We start from the raw sequence: 24987 nt of genomic DNA, 5'->3' as shown, positions 1-24987 counted from the left end.
CTATAGGATCAATCATGTATGCCATGATATGCACACGTCCAGACGTGGCATATGCATTGAGTATGACAAGTCGATTCCAATAACATCCAGGTGAATCACATTGGATGGCTGTCAAGAACATTCTTAAGTACCTACGGAGGACTAAAGATTGGGCATTGACTTATGGAGGCGATCAAAAGCTATGCGCAACCGGTTACGCAGATGCTAGCTTCCAAACGGATCGAGATGACTCAAAATCTCAGTCTGGATTCGTTTTTACTCTTAATGGCGCTGCAGTCAGCTGGAAGAGTTCCAAACAAAGTGTTACACCAGATTCTACGACTGAGTCCGAGTACTATGCCGCGTCTGAAGCTGGAAAGGAAGCGATATGGATGCGTCAATTCTTACAAGGACTATCTGAAGTGCCTAGTTCGAATGACCCGATCACCATCTATTGCGACAATAGAGGTGCCATCTTCCAAGCTAAGGAGCCAAAGTCTAGCATCAAGTCTAGACATGTACAACGGAAAGCTCATCTAATCCGAGATTACGTGGAGCAAAAGGAAGTAGTGATAGAAAAGATTGCTACAGATGATAACATAGCAGATCCTCTCACTAAACCATTACGACAAGATAAGCATGAAGGGCATGTTAATTCCATGGGAATTAAACGTGTTCCTAAGTTGTAGTACTCTTTTATGGATTAGATTCATTCCCTTATGTACTCTATACGACATCATCGTTTTGATATTTATATATTTTGTTTTTCATGTGGTTTTGTACGACAATTTTGAACACCACAAAGTGAACTGAACAAACATTATATTTTTGGTCCTTGATTGCCCACGTGAGCTGATAACTCAAGGTAATTATTTTGTGACGTTGGTTGATGGTGGGTTCAACGAGCCATAAGTCAAACGTTTGACTGACCAATCACAGAGGCGAGTTATACGGATATCTCGTAGGACACAACTGTGACATCGACGTGGAGTCCTAAATGTTTTATAACATTCGGTGCCAGGTCGTGGATAGGACCTCCATGGTGATCCTAAGAGTCGATTCTTTTGACTATCGACTGTCTCTTGAGACTAAGGCAGATTTTGGGTGACTTTGGTTTCTTTCTCACGGTCATCTGTAACAGGGGGCCAAGTAGATTTTTTCTTGGTCATTTCATGCTGTGCTTAGATCGGAAGGAGTCGAGTTGTAGGAAATATTCAGCCTTTATCAGGTACTCGATATTTCTCAGGGCCACTTGAGGAGCTGTAACTGAAATACATGGCCATGCTCGAATACGAATTCGTTTTATCAGTTAAGTTACTCTCTAGTCGGGGAAACCACTCTTGATACAGATCGATTGTAAAATACAACCTTTGCGGATCCGGATCTGCAAATTGTTTTACATTGAGTGGGAGAAATTTTAAATGAATATGAGAATCGGTTATCGCACGTACACTTGTACGGACAAGTGGGAGTTTGTTGGAGCTGTGTCCTCCAATTAGTGCGGATAACGTCATTGCACATACACTTGTACGGACAAGTGGGAGCTTGTTGGGGCTGGTGTCCTTTACAGTTAGTGCAAGGACTTATAAATCTCTAAAAGGATCAAAGGGTATACTTTTGTATTATAATCAGTTGGTCCACGTTTATCAATAACGGTTGGCTTGCTAGATAAGTTTGACGTTATTGTCATACAGATGGCGGTGATCAACTGGTCCCTAAAAGTCACACCTATAGGATACGTTTGAGAGATGTGATGGTATGAAAATACAGTCATGTTGATGCCAAAGTTGACTAAGCAGTTAGTCGGAGTCATTGACTAATAATTAGTCAAACGCGATGTTGAGATAATTATTTAATCCAGATTAAATGGTAATGGCTAAAACGAATTAAACAGTTAATTCGTAAATTAAATATTAACGATTATATTTAATTGATGTATATTGAATTAATTATACAATATTGTCTTTGTCGGACATGTATTAATATTTCAACTAATCCGTGTTATTAGTTGATGTTTTAATAACCGATAACCGATGACGATTTATAATAAAAGCGTGTCATATACATTTAGCATTTTACAAACCGGACCACGAGGTAAAATTAAGAGGAAGTGGAAGCCCACTTCCCCATGTAGGCTCACGGTTGGCCGAATGAGGGAACAAAAGGAGAGCTTCTCCTCCTTTCTAACCGAATCATTCATTTGCAAAAATTTTAGGGTTTTGAGAACATTTTTCTCTCAAAACCTAGATCTCACATCTAAAGAAACTCACAACAAATTCTCTCAATATTGCAAGGCAATTAGAGAATACATTTCTAGCACAAGGGCATAGTCTCAGACGGTCTTGGGTGTATCGATTAGGAGGAAATCTACTTTGATTTCTGTTCTTAGGCCACATCTCAAAGGACCCGAGGTTATTTCTAATGCTTTATCGTTTCTTTGTTGTTTTTCGTTTATGACCATAAATCGCATATTAAATTTACGTTATAGTCCTATAATTTAAGGGTTTTATACGGATATTACTCTTCATCATGAACTACCTATGCCTTAGACAATTGTTTTGCTTGAAGAGTTTGTTGCCTTTTTTAAAGTGTCTTCTTTGGGGGTGCCTTGTTACCTCCTTTAGTTCTTGCCATTGTTGATTACACCAAAGAGAGATTGAAATCTTCAATTTTTAGTTATGCCCAAATCAATTTAAGATAAGAGAATGTTGCTTTGTATCTCAAAAATCGACTCAAATGTTGAAGATTTTTGTGTTTGAATGAATTGTTGTTGTAAAAGGAGTGATTAATTTTTGTTGTGGGGAAGTTTGGATTTGATTTTGTTGAATTTGGTTGAGGAAATCTTGTTTTGTTGATGTGGAGGATGAGGGTTTTTGGGGTTTTTGTGTTGAGGGTAGTGTTTGAATGAAGAAGAAATGAAAATGGATGAGGGAGTAAGGGTTTAAAAGGCCCGTTAATTTTGAAAACAGCAGTAGGGACGAGCGGATTGGGGTCTGGGACGCTCGGATTCTGCACGATTTGCTTTAGGAAAAGATGTTATGGGACGAGCGTCTTTGTCCAAAGATGAGCGGATTCCTCAATGTGAAACGAGCGGATTCTTTGGAAGACGCTCGGATTCTGTTACAGGGTGATTCCTTAAATTTCAACAGCATAAAGACGAGCGTCTTCTCTGCAAGATGAGCGTCTTCTATCAGACGAGCGGATTCTTCACTGGGACGCTCGTATTTGGTGACATACCATTTTTTTGAATTCCCCAGCTCAGCCAGACGAGCGTATTATAGCATTGGACGCTCGGATTCTGCTAGACGAGCGGATTCCCTGATCAGACGCTCGGATTCCTCCCTGTTCACACGGATTCAGGTCCATCCGTGGAGTCTTTGCATAACCCGTGTCATTTTCATTCTTCAATGCTCGTGTTCTTCATTGTGGGGGCACTACAAAGGCATGAATAGCCTAGGCAATTGCTATTCCCACACTAAGTCAAAGCACTACACATCAATGAAATCATAAGTCCCTCCCTCACTTCTCTCAAAATGATGAATATCTTGATCAAGGCACAAAAATATAAATCCAAAAATGACAAAAATGCAATGTAAGAATTGAAATGCAAGTTAGGGAGTTAGAATATTTACAAATGGTGGTTTAGGGAGGACTCCACCAAACTCTCATCTAATGTGAGATGTCAAGGGGGAATGTTCAACGTGTTCTTGATGTTACTCAACACCTTGAAGAAGTAGTCGAAAGCTTGTTCATTGTCATGATAAAGATCCTCAATAGATCTTTGCACTTGTTATTCTCCGTGATGGTCTTGGTTCATACCATTACCAATGTAGGGATTGAATATCCCTTCGAACTCATCATCACAAAGACCACAAACTTTGTCTACTTGATCATTAAAAATCTCTTGAGTTGATAGAGACAACTCTCCTCCTTTCTTGTTTTGGCCAATGAGGCCATCCTCTTCACTTGTCATGGGTGAGCTTTTCATGCTCTCTTTGTTGCTATTCTCTTTCTCTTTGAATGGAGCATCATCGACTTTCTTTTTTCCATTGGAATTCCGACTTTTTCCTATCATCCTTCCGGCTATAGTGATCAACCATAAAGTATGGCTCATGCAAATGGAGAGCTCTCATGGCCTTGTCAAGATTGAAAGTTATGCTCTCGTCTCCCACTTCTAGAGTAAGATCTACGTGCTTCACATCTATCACCGCACCCGCGGTGTGCAAGAAAGGTCTACCTAGAATGATCGGAATATTGGAGTCTTCTTCCATGTCAACAATAACAAAGTCCACCGGATGAAAAATTTCCCAACTCTCACGGGAACATCTTCCCGTATCCCTAACGGTGTCTTCGTCGATCTATCGGCCATTTGGAGTGTGATGTTGGTACATTTAAGCTCTCCCATCCCTAACCTTTTACTAACCGAATACGGCATAACACTCACGCTTGCTCCTAGATCACACAAAGCCTTGTTGATCGTGGTGTCGCCAATGGTACACGGTATAGAGAAGCTTCCCGGGTCTTTAAGTTTCGGAGGTGAACTCCCTTGAAGGATTGAACTACTCACCTTAGTGAAGGCGATAGTTTCAAGCTTCCGGATCGACTTCTTTTTCGTAAGGATGTCCTTCCTGTACTTTACATAGGCCGGCACGTGATTGATTAATTCCGTGAAAGGAATCGAGACTTCCAAATTCTTTACAATTTCCATAAATTTTCCAAGTTGGTCATCAAACTTAGGCTTAGCTTGACGACTTGGGAATGGAAGTCTAATCACAAAGGGCTCCTTCTCCTTGGCCTTCTCTTCACTTTTCTTTGAAACTTCTTCTTTTGTTGGTTCTCCTTCCTTTGAGTTTTGCATAACTTCTTCTTTGTCACTAGCTTCCACAACTTGATCCTCAACTTGCTTCTTTGGTCCTTCATACCTCATACCACTCCTCAAGTGAATGGCACTAACCGTTTCATGTCTTGGGGGATTACTTTGAGGTGGTAATTGCCCCTTTTGTCTTTGAGAACTTGAAGATGCTAGTTGGGTCAATTGAGTTTCCAACATTTTTGTGTGGGCTAGGATGTTGTTGATGGTGATGTCCTTTGCTTGGCTATCTTTTTGCATTTGAGTGAAAAACTCTTGTTGATTCTTTTGCATTTGGAGGACCGGTTTTTGAACATCAAAACCTTGATCATTTTGTTGATTGTATGGAGTTTGGTTTTGGTAACCTTGGTTTTGGTTGAAAAAAGGTCTTTGGTTTTGGTTTCTCATGGGAGGTGGGGTGTATGTTGGTTGAGGGTTTTGAATATTTTGGCTTTTGTATGAGAGATTTGGGTCGAATTTGGTGTTTTCATTGTAATAATTAGAATAAGGGGTACCACTCTTGTATGCTTGAAAAGCATTCACTTGTTCATTTGTTCCTCTACATTCACTTTGGTCATGTCCCAAAGTTCCACAATTCTCACATTTCCCACTTGGGATTGATGAAGATGATACCATGGCATTAACATGACGCTTTGGTGATTTTGAGGCTTCTTCAAGTTTAGCCATAGCCTTCTCAAACTTCAAGTTAATGGTATCAATATGAGCACTAAGTTGAGCACCCAATTGAGTAATAGAGTCCACCTCATGCTTTCCTCCTCTAGTAGCCTTGCGAGGTCTACTATATTGTGAGTTATGGACCGCCATTTCCTCAATCGTGTTCCAAGTTTGATTATCGTCAACTTCGGTGAACATACCATTCGATCCCATATTGAGAATGTTTCTTGAGTCTTCATAAAGACCATTCCAAAATTTTTGTACCAAGAACCACTCACTAATTCCATGATGAGGACATGAGCGACAAATTCCTTTGAACCCCTCCCAAGCTTCATACAAAGATTCTTCATCCCTTTGCTTAAAACCCGTAATTTGAGCTCTTAGCATGTTAGTCTTTTCCGGAGGGTAGAATTTTTTGTAGAAAGCTAGAGCCAACTTCTTCCATGAATCAATTCCAAGTGTAGCCTTATCAAGGCCTTTCAACCATTGTTTTGCGGTGCCGATTAGAGAAAAAGGAAATAAGACTCATCGAATTTGGTCTTGAGTTACACCGGTTTGTGAAATCGCATCACAATAGTCACAAAAAGTTTTCATGTGAGAGTGAGGGTCTTAACTAGGCATCCCCCCAAATTGGCTTCTTTCGACTAATTGGATAAATGCGGATTTTGCAATGAAATTTCCGGTTAAGTGTTGTGGTGTGGGAGTACCATTGGGTAGGTTCTCCTCGGTTGGTACGGAATGTGATGAAAATTTAGGCATTGTGGGTTAATTTCGTGTTGGATTTTGTGTTGGGTTCTCCTCACCTTCTCTTGCAAAAGGGTTGACGAACTCAATAGTGTTTGGTTGAATTTCTACAACCTCACCAATACCTCTCAAAGTACCTCTAACAAGTCTTCTATTGTTTGTCAAAGTCCATTCAATTTCGTGATCAAAGGGTAACAAGTTACCTTGTGACCTTCTAGACATGCAAAATATCAAACAACTTGAAAACAATTAGAACAAACCTTGAGGAGTTTTACTTCCCCAAGGCAAAGGAAGACACAACTAATAACAATCTAAGAAAATCAAATCAAGTTAACATCGTCCCCGACAACGGCGCCATTTTTGGTCGGACTCCCTTGGAGATTTAGTTTTCGGTTACTTGTTGTTAAGAGCACCTAGACCAAAACAATATTTATAACTTCACAAACAACTCTACTATTAGTAAAGAGGCAAGTAAAGGTCGGATCCCAAGGGACGGGTATTGATGTAGGATTTTCGTTTGCAAGTAGCGGTGTCTAGGAGTGTCACGATTTGGGGTTGAGATGAGAAGATCACTAAACTAAATAGAAATAAAAGTTAACAAGCAAGATGATTAAAAAAGGATGTAAACAATTGATAAAAAAACACTAGGGTATCATGGGGTCATAGGGGATTCATGGGAATTGATCATACAAACATATTCTCAAATTATAAGCAAGCAATTATTGTTGTGATGGATCGAGTTGGTTTATATCTTACAATCTTAGGAAGGTTTGGGTCCCAGAGCCGAATCGATTAGATTGTACAACACCTACAAGTCGACTTAATCCTCCCTACTCAACTATATGCATGGTCTAATGAGACTCGAGTTGGTTTATGTCTTACAAGTCTCATTGAAAAGGTAAGTGATGGGTAAAAAATGCAAGGAGTCATAGGCTCGCATTTCATCAAACATAACATGTGCATAAGTTGAGATCACAACAAGCAAGCAAATAAACTATGAAAACATTTTAAATTAAGCATGAATCATCCCCTATGTTGGTTTCCCCTAATTACCCATTAACCCTAGTTAAGAAAACTACTCACTCATTATCAAGTTCAGCATGTTAACAAGGTTGTCAATCACATTAACAAAGCAAAACAAGATGAATAAATAAAGATGATTAACAATAATTAAAAAGGGATAAAGAGGATTATACCTACTAATGATTCCAAAATAAAGCAAAAAATTATAGAAGTACTTGATGATTGATTGGAAGGTTGTCAATCTCCTAATAATAACCCAAATAATCTTCAATTACCCAAAATAAATGATGAACAAAAGAGAAATTAAGGAAATGAGATTTGTATTAAGACTTGATTAGAAGTTGATTACAAGATTAAGAAGATATTAGAATGATATAAACTACACTAAGGATTGATAAGAAGAACATGATTATCTAATTAGACTAATGGGGTATTTATAGTGGGGATTAGGTACACAAATTAGGGTTTACTAAGGGCTTAAATGACGATTAAGTCCTTGAGGAATCGCTCCTCTCAAAAGAGATGCCGGTCTCCTTTTTGCCGGTCTTTCATAAATATGCGCATCTTTCATGGAGCATGAAGAAAGGACGTATGGGACTGTAAGGGAATCCGAGCGTCCAAGGTGTCGGGACGGGCGGATTTCCTGGTGGCTGGACGGGCGGATTGCTGGGCAGGACGAGCGGATTGTGGCGTTGTTGGACGGGCGTCCCTTCTGCAAAGACGCTCGGATTCCCCTCCTCTTGGACGGGCGTCTTCTTTGTTGGACGGGCGGATTGAGTCACAGCTCCCTTTTCTTCTTTTCTTCTTCCAATAATCCTCCGGGATTTAGTCGGGGATGCAAGGATTTCTTCATCATTGCCCATCTACTATAATATGTACAAAAGGTCTTCTAGTCTTGTCTTCTCTTTGATGCTTAGTAATTAGATTCGATCAATTTAGCTCCATTTTGCCATGAAAATGCAAGGTTTGCACTCCTCTCCTACCAAGGAAACAAAACCTCAAAGAATATGCAAAACAAAGGACTGAAGATAGTAAATGACCCAATTATGCATTAAAAGCATAGGAACGAGGCTAATTCGGGGACTAAATGTACTCCAATAATGGTCACATCAGTCTCAATCTTTTAAAAGTAAAGGTCTTGTCAATTTATTATCTATCAATTTAAAGTGAGCTAAAAGTTGAATTATCGATAAGTATAATTGACACGGTCGATTACTCGATGTGATATGCATGTGTTGTTTATGGCGATTCGGCAATGCTTGCAACATATAATGAAAAATGCATAAGCAATAAATAAATTTCCTAGTATGGCCTTCCTAAAATAGAAAATCTAATAATCTATTTACAAATTCGGAAATCAACTCCATTGGTCCCTTGAACTTCATGTGACACGCCTCTCAAGGAAAACACCGTCTTGACCGGAACTCCTTTTCGAATGACTTCGTGGTTAGGAAACTCCGGAATTACAAAATAATAATAAAAATACATGGCTATTCCTATTATACATTTGTAATAAAAATTTAAATCTATTAAATTACAAAACGGTGATGCGAAATCACATCAAAATTACAACCAAATCGATAATCCCTTTTATTATGGGTAATACCAATTAAACACTAAGGCCATTCTAAGATAAAATTACATAATTCAAAGTTATATAAAAAAATAAGACATTCAAAAATAAAATATGCAGCAATATAATAAGTATCTATCATGCCAAATTATGTGCCAAATCGCCCTATATAAACCTTATATCGTATATATAATCCGGGTTTATGGAAATGCGTGATAATAACTTAATAAAATCACAAATCAATACTTAAATCAAATTTAAGCTCAAGTTAATTACCCTAACTCACTTAGGGCTCAAAAATTAGTCTTTACTCAATTTTTGACAATAATTCAACTTGGTTTTCTATTATTTCTTATTAAACTTCTCTTAATCATAACAATTATGAAATAATTCCCAATAAATCATAAAAATTTGGAAAAATTCAAAATCACATTTTTGTAAATACTGGAATATTATCAAGATTCCCAAACGCAATAAAATTTGCCCACAAAATATTTATAATTTACTTCATTAATAAATCCTATAAATCATAACTTTTACCATTTAATTCCAAATTAAACATAAAAATTATGGAAAAATAAAAATCAATATTTTGAACATTCTTAAAAAAATTCCAGAACCTGGAAATGGCAAAATTTAAACCAAAATTTTTGAATTTGTCTTTATGACTAATAAAGTTGTCCTTTTATCGATTTTATCTCATAAAAATCAATAAATATATCAAATCAATCAAAATAATCATTCAACTTTAGACCTAATGTTCATATCAGATATACAACATAAGGGAACTAATTTCATGCCATAAAATTTAATTTAGCTATTTATGTGGATCTAGTTTCATGCACAACAAAATAAACAAAATAAGAAAGGAAATACCGATTTCCTTCCATGATATGGACGAATTTAAGGGCACTAGTTTTGGACTCCTTCCAAAGATAGATCTTGAGCTATTACTATTATGGATCATCCTCCAAGAATCTTCATGCATTCAAATGTAGAATGCCTCCTTTTAGTTGCACCCAAGACTATCCCAAAACACTAATAAACTTATTAACTACATAGTGTTTATTAGTAACCTTAAATTTTAGATCTAATATAAATATTAATACTACAATAGTATTTTGTGATGATAGAACAAATTCTATGCATAAAAACCTATTTTTATGAGAGAGGAAGATAGATGTTGTAATGAGAAATTAGAATGAATAAAATGAAAACTACACTTCACTAATGTAGTAGGGGGCACCGGTTTTTGCTCTTATTGGGAGCCAAAATTGCTCTTCTCAATTTACTTTTTGTCTTCACAAGAAAGGCTAGATGTAGGTCTAGTTTAGGGTAGTCATGATTATGCTTCTTAATTAAAAAACAATAAACTATAAAACGATAAACAACCCAATTAAAAACGGCACCCTCTTGGTAAAATAGACTTTATTTTATCTTTTGTAATTTGTCATTTGTAATTTGTGTGACATGTGACAAGTAATATGTCATTAGGTATAATAATGCATATTTAACAAATTAAATATCATTATATATTTAAATAAATTACATTTAACAAATTAACAAGTAATTCACAATTACATGTATATAAAATGGGTCACATTAAGCCTAGTTAATATAATCTATAACATTTTGTAATTATAACTAACCAATTATTCTTATCTCAAATGTTTCATAAACATTAATCAATTTTAGTAATATAACAAATTAATTACTAAACTGATTCTTATTTAATCACATTACAATAAGATATATAACTCTTTCTTATAAAATAAATTTGTTCAATTTAGGGATTTAATTAATTCGTATCATTATACGATTAATTAACTTTTCAGTTTGGGAATCGTCCTATAGGTGTGACCTTAAGGGATCAACTGATCACCACCGTCAAACGACAGTAATGTCAAACTCTAGTTAGCCAATCACTACCGATTAATGTTGATCAGATGACTATATAACTGAATCATCCCTTATGTATTCTTTTTATGAGATTTAATAATGTGATCGCACTATTGTTGAGGACACATTCTCCAACAGGTTTCTGCCCCTGAACTCTTTCTCGCTTTGACGTAGTTCCTAATTACGGTTTAAATCAACTATTATTTGTATTATCACCTCTAATCTGACGTATTTTCGTATTTTAATTCTAATTTCATTTTCCTTTTTATTTTCTTCTTCGAAATCCCGTCTTCAAGCGTGCTTTTGACGTAGGTCAAATAATCCTTCTAATATTTGTAATTTTAATTATTGTAATTCATTTATTATTATGTATGATTTAATTGTATGGCATTCACATGTATTGAATCTAACATTCAATTCGACCAAATTGTTTGCTAAAACACGTGTTAACCGGCGTAGTCTATTTTCACATGCTAGGATTAATCTATGTTTGTTGCATTTCATGCATTACATCGACGACATATCAAATATGAATAATTTCCCTAATCATTAGTAGAGGCCGCTATCGAGGCGGGCGGGATTAGGTGTTCGAATTAAAGAGCTTCCTAATACGTACCCTCACCCCTTACTCCAGTTATCTCTGGACATCCGTGCCCATTGGCATCTTGAGAGTCATTCTAGACATGGAATGCTAAGGGTAACGAGTTATTAGTGTTCATGTCACTACTTTGTGTCTTGACATGACGCAAAGTATTCGAACGATTCCAATTTTCCATAAAAATTGGTGGCGACTCCACAAATGCAGGCTTATTCAACCTTTGACCAGGTTTCAATGCCTCACAAATCGGTAACAGCCCATGACTTGCTTTGGCAAACCATGGTTCCATGGGAGATGTGTCGCCGCCTCGAAACCAAAGCGCGGGTGCGCGCGGCGCGGGTGGCCCATGTCCATAGTAGAACGATGATAATATATACGGCCCTAGTCTAAATCTGGCAAGACTCTCGGGAGATACTTTACCCGATTCGACAAGCGATAAACGTTTCGCATCCAAGACTCGATCGACAGAACGGAAGTTGAGTACCCCGAATTCGGGAGAACGGTACGAAAGAGGCGGAAAGAGCATGAGTTAACCAACACTTGGCAGAACGACACAAGTAAGGCATAAAGATAAGTCATGCAAGAAGGCATAGCATTATGACATTTTCAAAAGAATACGACTCATTACCAATAGTTATTTAGAATAAATCACTTATACTTGAAATATGATGAAAACATGAAAAGAAGCAAGTAACATTCCATAAGTAAAATATACTATACCATTTCATTCTTTTATAGCATGAATAAAAATTATGTATCATATATATATGTTACTTAAGGATAGTATAAACAAACGATAGCAAATGAGTTAAGTAATGCGAAACACTAGGCAAAATGTAAACAAACCCAAACCAAACCACATTTAAGATTAACAACCAAAACCGATGTTTATCATGTGAATGAGACATAAATAAGGGCTCCAATGATAACACAAAGTGTCAGAACATCATACACAAGCATTAGAGTCAAGGTTAATAAGCATACCTATCAAGAAACCAAAACCCCAATTCAAAACAACAAGTTTAGAACTCGATTAAAACAACGGTCAACTTCAAACGATCATAACTCAAGTTCTAGACATAAAAATGAGGTGAAACAAATTGGATATGATTTCTTATCCTCATACGGTTCTAACGGTAGGTCATAAGACCAAAATGGACAAGTACGATGGAGTTATGGCCATTTCACGAAAACTGGTCAGGCTGAAACCGCAATGGGCTGCTTCCCGCGACACATACAAACTACATCTTAATACCCAAATCAATCTTATCTTATCATTACAATCCAATTGAATAATAACATGTAATTAAAAACGAATTTCATATGTATACTTTGAGACAGAAATCAACTGTTTACGTATCCAAGCAACCAACTTTACCCAATTAGTTTCAACTCAATAGTTTAGAAACTAACAATTTCATGATTTAATTTACACACATATTAAGCATGAACAAGATGGTTTACTCACTAATTCATCCATGTAACTAACCCAATTCATCCATGTAAACACTGATGTAACCAAAAGATTAGAAATTTCTCAAACAACCACAAGATGGTTTCTCATACAAACGTTTTTTTTTTGGGTGGAAATGTAAGTAATATTAAGCTCTCCCCAAAGGGGTATAACCATAGTACAACCTATTCAACACTTCTAGTCCATCCCATACATAAGGAGGATCAAATACGAACAACTCATCACCTATTACATTAGTTCTCTCATTCTACACCAATTTATATCAACCTGAGACATCTTAATATACTTATATTTAAGAATAGCCAGCCTGCCATCCTCTTGAACAACTTGTAAGATAGCCTTAGGATGCAGTACCTTATATTCCAGTGGACACAGATTACGTGCATACCATACATGGTACTGTGTTGCTACCACCGGCGAGCACAAAAGCTTCCTAATAAAACCAGAATGATGCCTAAGTTTCAGCATCTCCTCTGCTGTACCAGAACCGCTTCCTTGAATATTAATCCAATTGTGGAGCCTGTCATTGCAGAGACAGGTTTCACATACAAACTTATTTAACAATAAACATGTAAAACATGTAAAGATTCAAAATTTAACACACATATGAGTATACTAAAACATATAAACACACAAAATTGACATAATGTCGAGTAACCTATCACTGTTACCTTTTAGCTCTTCAATGAACACACTTCCGACTCAAAACTACTCCGGGTTGTCCGAATTCACAACTAAACACACAATAAACGAAATTAGAAAATGGGTACCGTGAATAATAGGGCTCGGTAGCCCCTATGGGTGAAGAAATTTGTCTCCTTTCTTACCTCGAAAGATGCAGGACGAGCAGAGGAAGAGATAGGCGCGAAATCGTTGAAAACCGATAAGAAACGAAGATTTTATGCTCATCTTAAGGTTGAAGGTTTGAGATGTGTAAAAATGGAGAAGTTGGAGGTGGAGAAGTTGCTGAGATTTTTGGTGGAAAAAGTGATGGTAGGGTTTAGGATAAGGGGTTAGGTGGAGACAAAACGGTGAGTGGTTGGTCCATAGTCATACTAGGCCCAATTCACAATTTGAGTCGATTTTTCACTAGAAAAGACATCTCAAGTCTACTATAAACACAAGACGGAAATTATTATCATTATTATTAGTATATGATTAAAAGTATATTTTCATAGGAATTGGTCTTCAAAAATAAAATAATTTAAATAAAGCGATTAAAATATTTTAAAACCATTTTGCGAAAAGTGCAGGTGTTAGAATCATCCCACCTTTTTAAAAGTTTCGCCCTCGAAACTTGAAAGTTGAAGATGAAAAGTGATTAAGATAAAATCGGAGTTTTCGAAATCAACAGCCAAAACATTTACAAAGTTTGATGATATAAAAATTAGAATTCCTTCAAAAGTTTCAAGAAGAATCTTCCAAACGCGTAAGTTTCTTGTCAAAGGAACGGAAGTGTTCTCGTTGCGCATTCAAGAACATCGACATTCCAAAACAAAGACAAGGTCAAATACCAGATCATTTGTAGAAATCCAAAATCAAAATTCTTCCAAAAAAATGTATGGAGAGTTTTCAAAAGTATAAGTCTCCTTCCCTGGAATGATATTGCTCTTGTCGTGCACACAAGAGCGCTAACTTTCCAAGTCAAAGACCGGCTCAAAACAAAATCATTCGCCGAAAAGCGTAAGATAAGTTATTAGACGTCTTTAATAACGAGTCCTAACATTCCATCAACGTCAAAACCAAATGAAAATGATAATCCACTTAAATTTTCTTTTTCAAAAGCCACATTGAAAGTAAACACTATTACAGATACAGGCTATAACAACGGTTAAAAACCGTTGTTATATAAAAAAGCGGACGTTGTTAAAGCGTCCGTTGTAAAAGGTTCTAACAACGGTTGGTTTTCTTAAGGAACCCGTTGTTGAAACTATTAACAACGGTTTTAAGTATAAATACCCGTTGTGGAAAGTGTGACTCAATTTTGGGGGGAAAGTTATAGCAACGGTTGTAATATACAAAACCGTTGTTATAACTAAAGACAACGGTTTTTTAATAAATAACCGATGTTGTTTATTCTTAAAAAATAAAAAAAATTAAATTAAATATTACTAGATGCATGCATAATTACGGCCCGTTATAATTCCGATGCATCCATTATTACTGTCATCACTGTGCATATGAACGGACAATATGGAATGAGAAGGGTTAGTAAGAAGATTTGAAGCAACATTGAGATATATGATGAAGATTATGGCACAACTTCCTAACATATATATTAATTAAAAAACAACTCAACCCACAAATTGCTTAGTATAAATACATGCATTATCTCAACTAACATTTCCATTATCTCACTATATTTGATCGGTCCGTTTCGTGTTCACAATTTAAGGTGTGGTCATTGGGTCACGTCCGAATCAAAACACAATTTATAGCTTCACAAACAACTCTACAATTAGTAAAGAGGCAAGTAAAGGTCGGATCCCAAGGGACGGGTATTGAAACGATATTTCTATTGCAACTAGTGGTGTCTTAGGGGTGTAACAAATTGGGTTGATGTAGAAGGTCACTAAACTAAAATATCAATGGAAATAAACAAGAAAGATGAATTAAAGGGTTGTAAACAATTGATTAAAAAGCACTAGGGTGTCATGGGGTCATAGGGGAATCATGGGATTTGATCATACAAACATGTTCTCAAATTATAAGCAAGCAATTATTGTTGTGATGGATTGAGTTGGGTTATATTTTACAATCCTAGGAAAGTTTGGGTCCCGGAGCCGAATCGATTAGATTGTACAACACCTACAAGTCGACTAAGTCTTCCCTACTCAAGAACATGCATGGTCTAATGAGACTCGAGTTGGGTTATGTCTTACAAGTCTCATTGAAAAGATAGATGGTGGTAAATGCAAGGATTTATAGGCTTAGCATTTCATCAAATATAACATGTGCATGAGTTGAGATCAAAACAAGCAAGCAAATAAAACATGAAATCATATTAATTTAAGCATGAATCATTCCCCATGTTGGTTTCCCCTAATCACCCATTAACCCTAGCTAAGTGACTACTCACTCATTATCATGTTGATCATGCTAGCAAGGTTGTCAATCATACCAACAAAATGAAACATGATGAATAAATGAAAGTAATTAACAATAATTAAAAAGGGATTAAGAGAATTATACCTACTAATGATTCCAATAATAAAGCAAAGATAAAAGAAGTACTTGATGCTTGATTGAGAGGTTGTCAATCTCCCAATAATAACCCAAATAATCTTCAATTACCCAAAATAAAGGATGAACAAAAGAGAGATTAAGGAAATAAAACTTGTATTAGAACTTGATTAATTGTTGATTACAAAATTAAAGAGAGATTTGATTGGTATTAACTACTCTAAAAATTGATAAGATGAACATGCTCTTCTAATTAGACTAATGGGGTATTTATAGTGGAGACTAGGGGGATGCATTAGGGTTAAGTAAGGGCTAAACTAGTAATTACACTTTTTAGATTGAGCAGGGAGGAGCCGGTATTTTTCGAAGGAAGGGCTTCTTTCTTTGTAGCTTGGAGAAGACGAAATTGCGCTGTAGAGGAATCCGAGCGGATTAGTGTTGGGACGGGCGGATTCTGGCGGTGGAACACGAGCGGCTTTGGATGAATCCGGGCGGATTGTGGCAGAGCTAACCCGAGCGTCTTGTAATAAAACCGCATGGATTGTGCAGGTGGAGGACGGCCGGATTGTAGTCAATCCGCACGGATTGTTCTTCAGCAAGATTTCTTCTTCTTTTCTTCCCTTTTCTTCATAATCCTTGGGGATTTCCTTGGGGACTCAAGGACCCTTTCTCAACATTGCTCATCTACTATAATATGTATAAAGGCCTTCTAATCTTGTCTCTCCTTGATGCTTGGTCATTGGATTCGATCAATTTAGTCTCGTTTTGCCATGAAAATTCAAGATTCTTACTCCTTTCCTACCAAGGGATCAAAATCTCAAAGAATATGCAAAACAAAGAACTAATGATAAGAAATGACCCAAATATGCACTAAAAAGCATGGGAACAAGGCTAATTCGGGGGCTTAATATGCGCTAATTATGGTCACATCAAATATCCACAAACCGAACTTTTGCTCGTCCCGAGTAAAGAGGTGACAAAGACTAGGACCATTATTTAAACCAACCTAATCACATAGCCGATATGAGACAGTTAGCGGGTCTCACTCCGCCCCTTCAACTCACAACAAGACAACCATGAGGTAGGATGCCTTCTTGCAAGGCAAGGTGGGTCTTGCCAAAATGGCGACACATCCAAACATTAAGCACACAAAATCACATAATGGATGCATCTACAAAAGAATAGCCACTTCCTCATCAAGCGGCGGAGGCACTAAAGAGGAACAAATTTAAGAGCATGTAATCCTTCACAAATACTAGTTCAACAAATTACTAAGGCTAAGAGGATGACACTAAATCACCTCCAAATGGTGTTAAACTAGACTACTTTCGTCCTCAATTTCCAAATGCTTTCGTCAAGAGCGATCGGATGGTGGTGGAATGATGATCCCTATGATGCTAGTAGCATATGACATGACAAGTCTCGAATTCTCTACAAAAGTAAAGGTCATGGATCGTCCCAAGCTCGACAAAGTGGCTTGACAAAAAGGCTTTTTGGGAATGAAATGCTCAAATATTTATACACAACGGGTGGATATGACTAGTATTCAAAATTGTCCTCATTTCACTTTCACATTTCAAAAATTTTAGATGGGGTTTGTCCCTTCCGGGCTAGTGTCCTTTGCTTTCGCCAATCGCTTATTAGGCAACCGGTTAACCTCTAGACAATAGCTTTTCGGGGTGATAGTCACTCTGTCTCTGGGCGGCCGAATTCACAACCGTGTGGGGGCCCAATTCAATGGATCCCGCTCCAAAGCACATCGAAGTGGTACGCCTCCATCAAAACAATTTAAATTTTTCAACATTCAACAATTCATAACTTTTGAGGTTTCCTTGGCATTAAATTACTTCCACATGACAAAATTCTTTGAAATGAGCACTTCAAGCTTATTGATAGAAAATATTTTTGGGTTGCCTTACCACAAGGTCAATCAAGGTCACCTAGACAAGTTAACCAAGTCCACATCGCATCACGGGGTTGGATAGGTGACTCACATGCAAACCCTTGACTAGGCTTTGGGTCATGGGTCAAAAGACACTAGTATGACACTATCTAGGGTGTTTTACAACCATTCTAGTAGGCAAAGTCTTAAGTTGAACAAGTATTTGTAATGGCTTAGTTGCTCTTGTCAAAGTTCCTAATTAGGCATTTTTCAAAACTTTTATCTAAATGCAACTATATGCTATGATGCAACTAATATAAACATCCTAATGCAAGTGATTCTATCAGCTAATATGACATATAAACTAAATGAAAGTCCTAAGTTCACATTGTTATACCGCATCAAACAAAATAAAGCCACATAGTCATTAACATAAAGAGGAAAAAGGAGATTGGAAAGATCATACCATGCGGTCTTCATGATCCTCATGTCTCGGATGTGGCGTAGTCAATAAATGTGAACAAGGATAGAACAAACACAATATATACAATAATATAAACAAGACTACACTACAAAAGGAAATAAACATGTTTTTGGCTTTTTAATTTTTTTTTTCAATTTTTATGATTTTCAAAAAATTTCAATTTTTATCATTTTGGAATATAAAATTAAGTTAGAATTCCCCATCCCCACACTAATATGGGCATTGTCCTCAATGGCCAAAATGATGGGAAATTATGCAAAGATGATGCATGATTTCTATACTAAATGCAATCTACACTAGTCTACACTACATGATGCATGGTTTTTGTTATGACGGAGAGGATAATTTAGATTACCTCCCATTGTGTATGCATTAACTTCCCCAAACCGAGTTAGACACTATTGCTAATGTCCAAGGATGGGTGTAGTTCATGCACACACTATGCAATGCATGAAACTAATTTGTCATTTTGGATTTTGAAAGTGGGAACAATAAAAGGTGAACACCTCAATGGTACCGAGGTGTGAGTCCTCTATGGTGCTAGGACTACTCCACCAATGATCAAGAAAATAATTAAAACAAAGAGAGAAACAGACAAACCATGAGAGAATAGGAGCCTCCAAGGCTTGCTAATCTTCCATCATATCATCATCATCATCACTTTCCTCATTAGAAGTGGTCACATTGCCACTTCCCTCTTCATTTGCTTCTTCACTTTCTTCTTCACCTTGCTCATCATCTTGCTCACCATCCTCTTCTCCTTCTTAACTTGCTTCCTCATCAATGTTATCATCAACCTCTTCATTACCGACAACCTCATTGTCACCCGAAACGACCCTAGATGCACCCGGAAATAGGACTTCTCTATCCGCCCAACTAGGCAAAGGACATGATGGATCAAGTAGTCCTTGCCTAGCTAAGTGTAGGAGGGGTGGATATTGAGCCAAGTAAGCATTTTTCCGATCCTCAAAGGCTTGCTTGTGCATTGCTTGCATGAGAAGAGTCAAATAATCATTTCTTGCTTCAACACCTTCCGGCTTGAACTCTTGGTACTCAAAAGGGTAAGGTGGTGTGACAATGGAAGAGGAGGGCATTTCAAGTTCACCCTTTTGTTGTCGGATAATATACTCGGCCTCTTTTGAAAGGGGAAGTAGATAATTGGTCCGGTGGACGCTTAGACGACAAATCTTTGAAGGCAAAGTAAACGATCTAGCCTCACTAGTGAGCCATCCATACTCGGTGTCTAGAGGGTTATGGGCAACCCACTTGTACTTGTGTATCATAGTATGCATATCAACAAGATGACCACCCTCCTTTGCTTTATACTTGTTATCCTTGTTGAAGTTAGGATGAAAGTATTTAGCTAGGATAGTGACTAGGCCGCCATTGACAATAACGGTAGTGCCTTTCTTCCCACAATCAATGTTGAGCCATCTATCTACCAAAAGCCTTAAAGAGTTGAAAGGCTTGGTGTGTACTCTTCCAATGTTCAAAGCCCATTCAAGAAGAATAAAATCAAGTTTGGTGAAATGGTTGGTATCTTTCCTTGAAATAATGGTGTTTCCTATGACCTTGTGTCATACCCTTATGCCCGAATGGTGGACTAAAAGAGCACGACTCGCATGAAAATCCTCAAATTTCCTTCCGGAAATTGCCTCCCAAAGAGGGTCGAGGTCATACTTTCCATAATTCTTCAAATAACTCGGTTCATCACTAAGACCCAAAATTTCACCCAATTCCCTAAAGGAAATGCGTCTACTAACATTAGCTAGACGAAACACGAGGTTCTCCCTAGTCTCAACTTTGGTGACTTTCAAAGAACTCAAAAATTCCAAGGTAAGGAAGGGGTATGTCAATTCTTTTGATTCAAACAATTTCTTCAACCCCATTGCTTTGAAAAAGGCTCTAGTTTGCTCAAGAACACCCAAATTATCTAAGGTATCTTCACAAATAAACTTGGTGGATTGAAATGATTTCCTAGCAAACTTGGCAAAAGTATCTCTATGGGTTTCGGAAATAAAAGTTACCTCCGGATAATGCAAAAGTTGATCAATTTCCGGAGTCGTAGATGTTGTTGCTCCCATAGAAGGTTGTTGTTGTTGTTGCACTTCCAAGTTTGGGGATGCTACCACCATAGCCAATGCTTTCTTTGCTTGAAGAGCTTTTTGCCTTTGTGAAAGTGTCTTAGCCTTTGGTGCCTTTGTTGCCTTTGTTGCTCCCTTAGTCCTTGCCATTGATGAATTAACCAAGAAAAGAATGAAAAATCTTCAATTTGTAGTGTACCCAAATCGATTTAAAGGTGAAAGGCTTTGCCTTTATGAATTCAAAAATCGACTCAAAGGTTGATGATTTTGTGCTTGGTTTTGATTTTTATTGAAAAAGGAGTGATTGATTTGTTATTAAAAGGATGATTTGATTTGATTTTGGTGAATGTAGTTGAGGAATTTTGTTTTTGTGATGGAGAGGATGAGGGTTTTGATGTTTTTGACTAGTGTTATGAATGAATGAATGAATGAATGAATGAAGGTGGGAGGGGTTTTATAAAGCCCGAAAAACTTCGAACTGCAGGGGCAATCCGTGCGGTTTCTATTCAAAACGGGCGGATTCTGCACTTTTTGGGTTGAGAAAAACTCGCCTAAAGACGGGCGTCTTTAAGAGAAGACGCTCGGATTCGCTGACACGGGACGGGCGGATTCTTCAGAAGACGGACGGATTTCAGTCCAGGAATTTTTCTTGTTTTCCTCAGCAGAGAAGACGGGCGTCTTCCTCACAAGACGGGCGGATTTTCAGAGACGAGCGGATTGCAGTTCAGGACGCCCGGATTCTCTTACAGTCAAAAATCTTTCAAAAATCCAGCTCATAGGGACGTGCGTCTTCTACCCAATACGCTCGGATTGTCTGTAGACGGGCGGATTCTCCTGAATCTGCTCGGATTCGGCCCCTTTGTACCCGGATTCAGTTCTATCCGTCTACAATGCATATCCCTTATCATTCTTCCGTTCTTCTTTATATCTTGTGTTCTTCATTGTGGGGGCACTACTAAGGCATGAATAGCCTAGGCAATTGCTATCCCCACACTAAGCTAAAGCACTACACATCAATTGAAATTATTAGTCCCTCTCTCACTTCTCTCAAACATGACAATTATCTTGATCAAAGTAAATAAAAATCCAAAGACGACAAAAATGCAATACAAGAATTGAAATGCGAGTTAGGGAGTTAGAAATATTTACAAACGGTGGTTTAGGGAGGACTCCACCAAACTCTCATTCTTGATGAGATGTCAAGGGGGCATGTTCAAGGTGTTGTTGATGTTGCTCAACACCTTGAAAAACTAATCAAAAGCTTGTTCATTATTGTTATAGAGCTCTTCAATAGACTTTGGCCCTTGTTGTCGGTCTTGATTGATGGCATTACCAATGTAGGGATTAAAAATCCCTTCAAATTCGTCGTCTCAAAGACCACAAACTTCATTAAGTTGATCATTGAAAATCTCTTGATTTGATGGAGACAACTCTCCCAAATTCCTCTCTTGGCCAATGAGGCCATCCTCTTTTTCTTTGATTGATTTTGATAAGCTTTGCAAGCTCTCTTTGTCACAATTCACTTGCTCTTTGAATGGAGCATCTTCAATTTTCTTCTTCCATTGGAGTTCCGATTTCTTCCTCTCATCCTTTCGGCTATAATGATCGATCATGAAACACGGTTCATGCAAACGAGGAGCTCTCATAGTCTTGTCAAGATTAAAGGTTATACTTTCATCTCCCACTTCTAGAGTGAGCTCACCATGTTTCACATCAATCACCGCACCCGCGGTGTGTAGGAAAGGTCTTCCTAGAATGATTGGAATGTTGGAATCTTCCTCCATATCAACAATGACAAAGTCCACCGGGATGAAAAACTTCCCAATTCGCACGGGGACATCTTCTCATATCCCTAATGGTGTCTTCGTCGATCTATCGACCATTTGGAGTGTGATGTTGGTGCATTTAAGCTCTCCCATCCCCAACCTTTTACTCACCGAGTACGGCATAACACTCACACTAGCCCCTAGATCACATAAGGCTTTGTTGATCGTTGTGTCGCCAATGGTACACGGTATCGAGAAGCTTCCCGGATCCTTTAGTTTTGGAGGTGAACTCCCTTGAAGTATTGCACTACTCACCTTAGTGAAGGCGATAGTCTGAAGTTTCCGGATTGACTTCTTCTTTGTGAGGATATCTTTCATGTATTTCGCATAGGTCGGCACGTGATTTATTAATTCCGTGAAAGGAATTGAGACTTCCAAATTCTTCACAATTTCCATGAACTTTCCATGTTGGTCATCAAATTTGGGCTTGGCTTGACGACTTGGAAAAGGAAGTCTAATCACAATGGGCTCCTTCTCCTTGACCTTGTCTTCATTTTTCTTTGAAATTTCTTCTTTTGATGATTCTCCATCTTTGGAGTTTTGCACAATTTCTTCCTTATCACTAGCTTCCACAACTTCATCCTCAACTTGCTTCTTCGGTGCTTCATACCTTGTATCACTTCTCAAGTGAATGGCACTAACCGTTTCATGTCTTGGGGGATTACTTTGAGGTGGTAATTGCCCCTTTTGTCTTTGTGAGCTTGAAGATGCTAGTTGAGTCAATTGTGTTTCCAACATCTTGGTGTGAGCTAGAATGTTGTTGATGGTGGTTTTCTTTGCTTGACTATGTTTTTGCATTTGAGTGAAAAATTCTTATTGATTCTTTTGCATTTGGAGGACCACTTTTTGGACATCAAAACTTTGGTCATTTTGGTGATTGTATGGATTTTGATTTTGGTAACCTTGGTTTTGATTGTAAAAGGGTCTTTGATTTTGGTTTCTCATGGGTGGTGGAGTGTATGTTGTTTGAGGGTTTTGAACATTTTGGCTTTTGTATGAGAGATTTGGATGGAATTTGGTGTTTTCATTGTAATAGTTGGAATAAGGGGTACCACTCTTGTATGCTTAGAAAGCATTCACTTGTTCATTTGTTCCCCTACATTCACTTTGGTCATGTCCCAAAGTTCCACAATTCTCACATATCCCACTTGGGATTGATGAGGATGCCGTCATGGCATTAACATGATGCTTTGGTGATTTTGAGACTTCTTCAAGTCTAGCCATAGCTTTTTCAAACTTCAAATTGATTGTGTCAAATTGATTGTGCCAATTCCTCAATTTTGTTCCATGTTTGATTGTCATCAACTTCGGTGAACATTCCATTTGATCCCATGTTGAGAATGTTCCTTGAATCTTCATATAAACCGTTCCAAAATTGTTGTACCAAGAACCATTCGCTAAGTCCATGGTGAGGACATGAGCGACAAATTCCCTTGAACCGCTCCCAAGCTTCATACAAAGATTCTTCATCCCTTTGCTTAAAACCCGTAATTTGAGCTGTTAGCATGTTAGTCTTTTCCGGTGGGTAGAATTTTTTGTAGAAAGCTAGAGCCAACTTCTTCCAAGAATCTATTCCGAGAGTGGCCTTGTCAAAGCCCTTCAACCATTGTTTCGCGGTGCCGATTAGAGAAAAAGGAAATAAGACCCATCGAATTTGGTCTTGAGTCACACCGGTTTGAGATATTGCATCACAATAGTCGCAAAAGGTTTCCATATGAGAATGAGGGTCTTCACTAGGCATCCCCCCAAATTGGCTCCTTTCGACTAATTGGATAAAGGCGGATTTGGCAATAAAATTTCCGGTTAGATGTTGTGTTGTAGGAGTACCATTGGGTAGGTTCTCCTCGGTGGGTACGGAATGTGATGAGAATTTAGGCATTGTAGGTTGATTTTGTGGGGTATTGTGTAATGGGTTCTCCTCTCCTTCTATTGCGAAAGGGTTGTTGAACTCAATAGTTGGTTGAACAACCTCACTAATACCTCTCAAATTCCTCCTAGCAAATCTCCTATTGTTCGTCAAGGTTCTTTCAATTTCACGGTCAAAAGGTAACAAATCACCTTTTGACCTTCTAGACATGCAAAATATCAAATAACTCGAAAACAATTAGAACAAACCTTGAGGAGTTTTACTTCCCCAAGGCGAAGAAAGACACGACTAATAACAATAAAAGGAAATCTAAATCAAGTAAACACCGTCCCCGGCAACGGCGCCATTTTTGATCGGTCTGTTTCGTGTTCACAATTTAAGGTGTGGTCGTTGGGTCACGTCCGAATCAAAACACAATTTATAGCTTCACAAACAACTCTACAATTAGTAACGAGGCAAGTAAAGGTCGGATCCCAATGGACGGGTATTGAAACGAGATTTCTATTGCAACTAGTGGTGTCTTAGGGGTGTCACAAATTGGGTTGATGTAGAAGGTCACTAAACTAAAATATCAATGGAAATAAACAAGCAAGATGAATTAAAGGGTTGTAAACAATTGATTAAAAAGCACTAGGGTGTCATGGGGTCATAGGGGAATCATGGGAATTGATCATACAAACATGTTCTCAAATTATAAGCAAGCAATTATTGTTGTGATGGATTGAGTTGGGTTATATCTTACAATCCTAGGAAAGTTTGGGTCCTGGAGCTGAATCGATTAGATTGTACAACACCTACAAGTCGACTTAGTCTTCCCTACTCAACAACATGCATGGTCTAATGAGAC

The 24987-nt window shown here is 37.7% G+C and overlaps 2 non-coding genes across 2 annotated transcripts; both read left to right on the top strand.

The window, feature by feature from the left end:
* The first annotated feature begins 5783 nt into the window (after window positions 1-5783).
* On the top strand, window positions 5784-5890 carry LOC141624045 (small nucleolar RNA R71). Its single transcript, XR_012533857.1, has one exon. It is a non-coding gene; the product is annotated as a small nucleolar RNA R71 (small nucleolar RNA).
* Window positions 5891-23673: 17783 nt separating this feature from the next.
* Window positions 23674-23780, top strand: LOC141624352 (small nucleolar RNA R71). Its single transcript, XR_012534158.1, has one exon. It is a non-coding gene; the product is annotated as a small nucleolar RNA R71 (small nucleolar RNA).
* The last annotated feature ends 1207 nt before the right edge of the window (window positions 23781-24987 follow it).

The sequence above is a fragment of the Silene latifolia genome, chromosome X, assembly GCF_048544455.1.
Source record: "Silene latifolia isolate original U9 population chromosome X, ASM4854445v1, whole genome shotgun sequence".
NCBI lineage: Eukaryota > Viridiplantae > Streptophyta > Magnoliopsida > Caryophyllales > Caryophyllaceae > Silene > Silene latifolia.
This window is presented reverse-complemented; position numbering and strand designations above follow the sequence as displayed.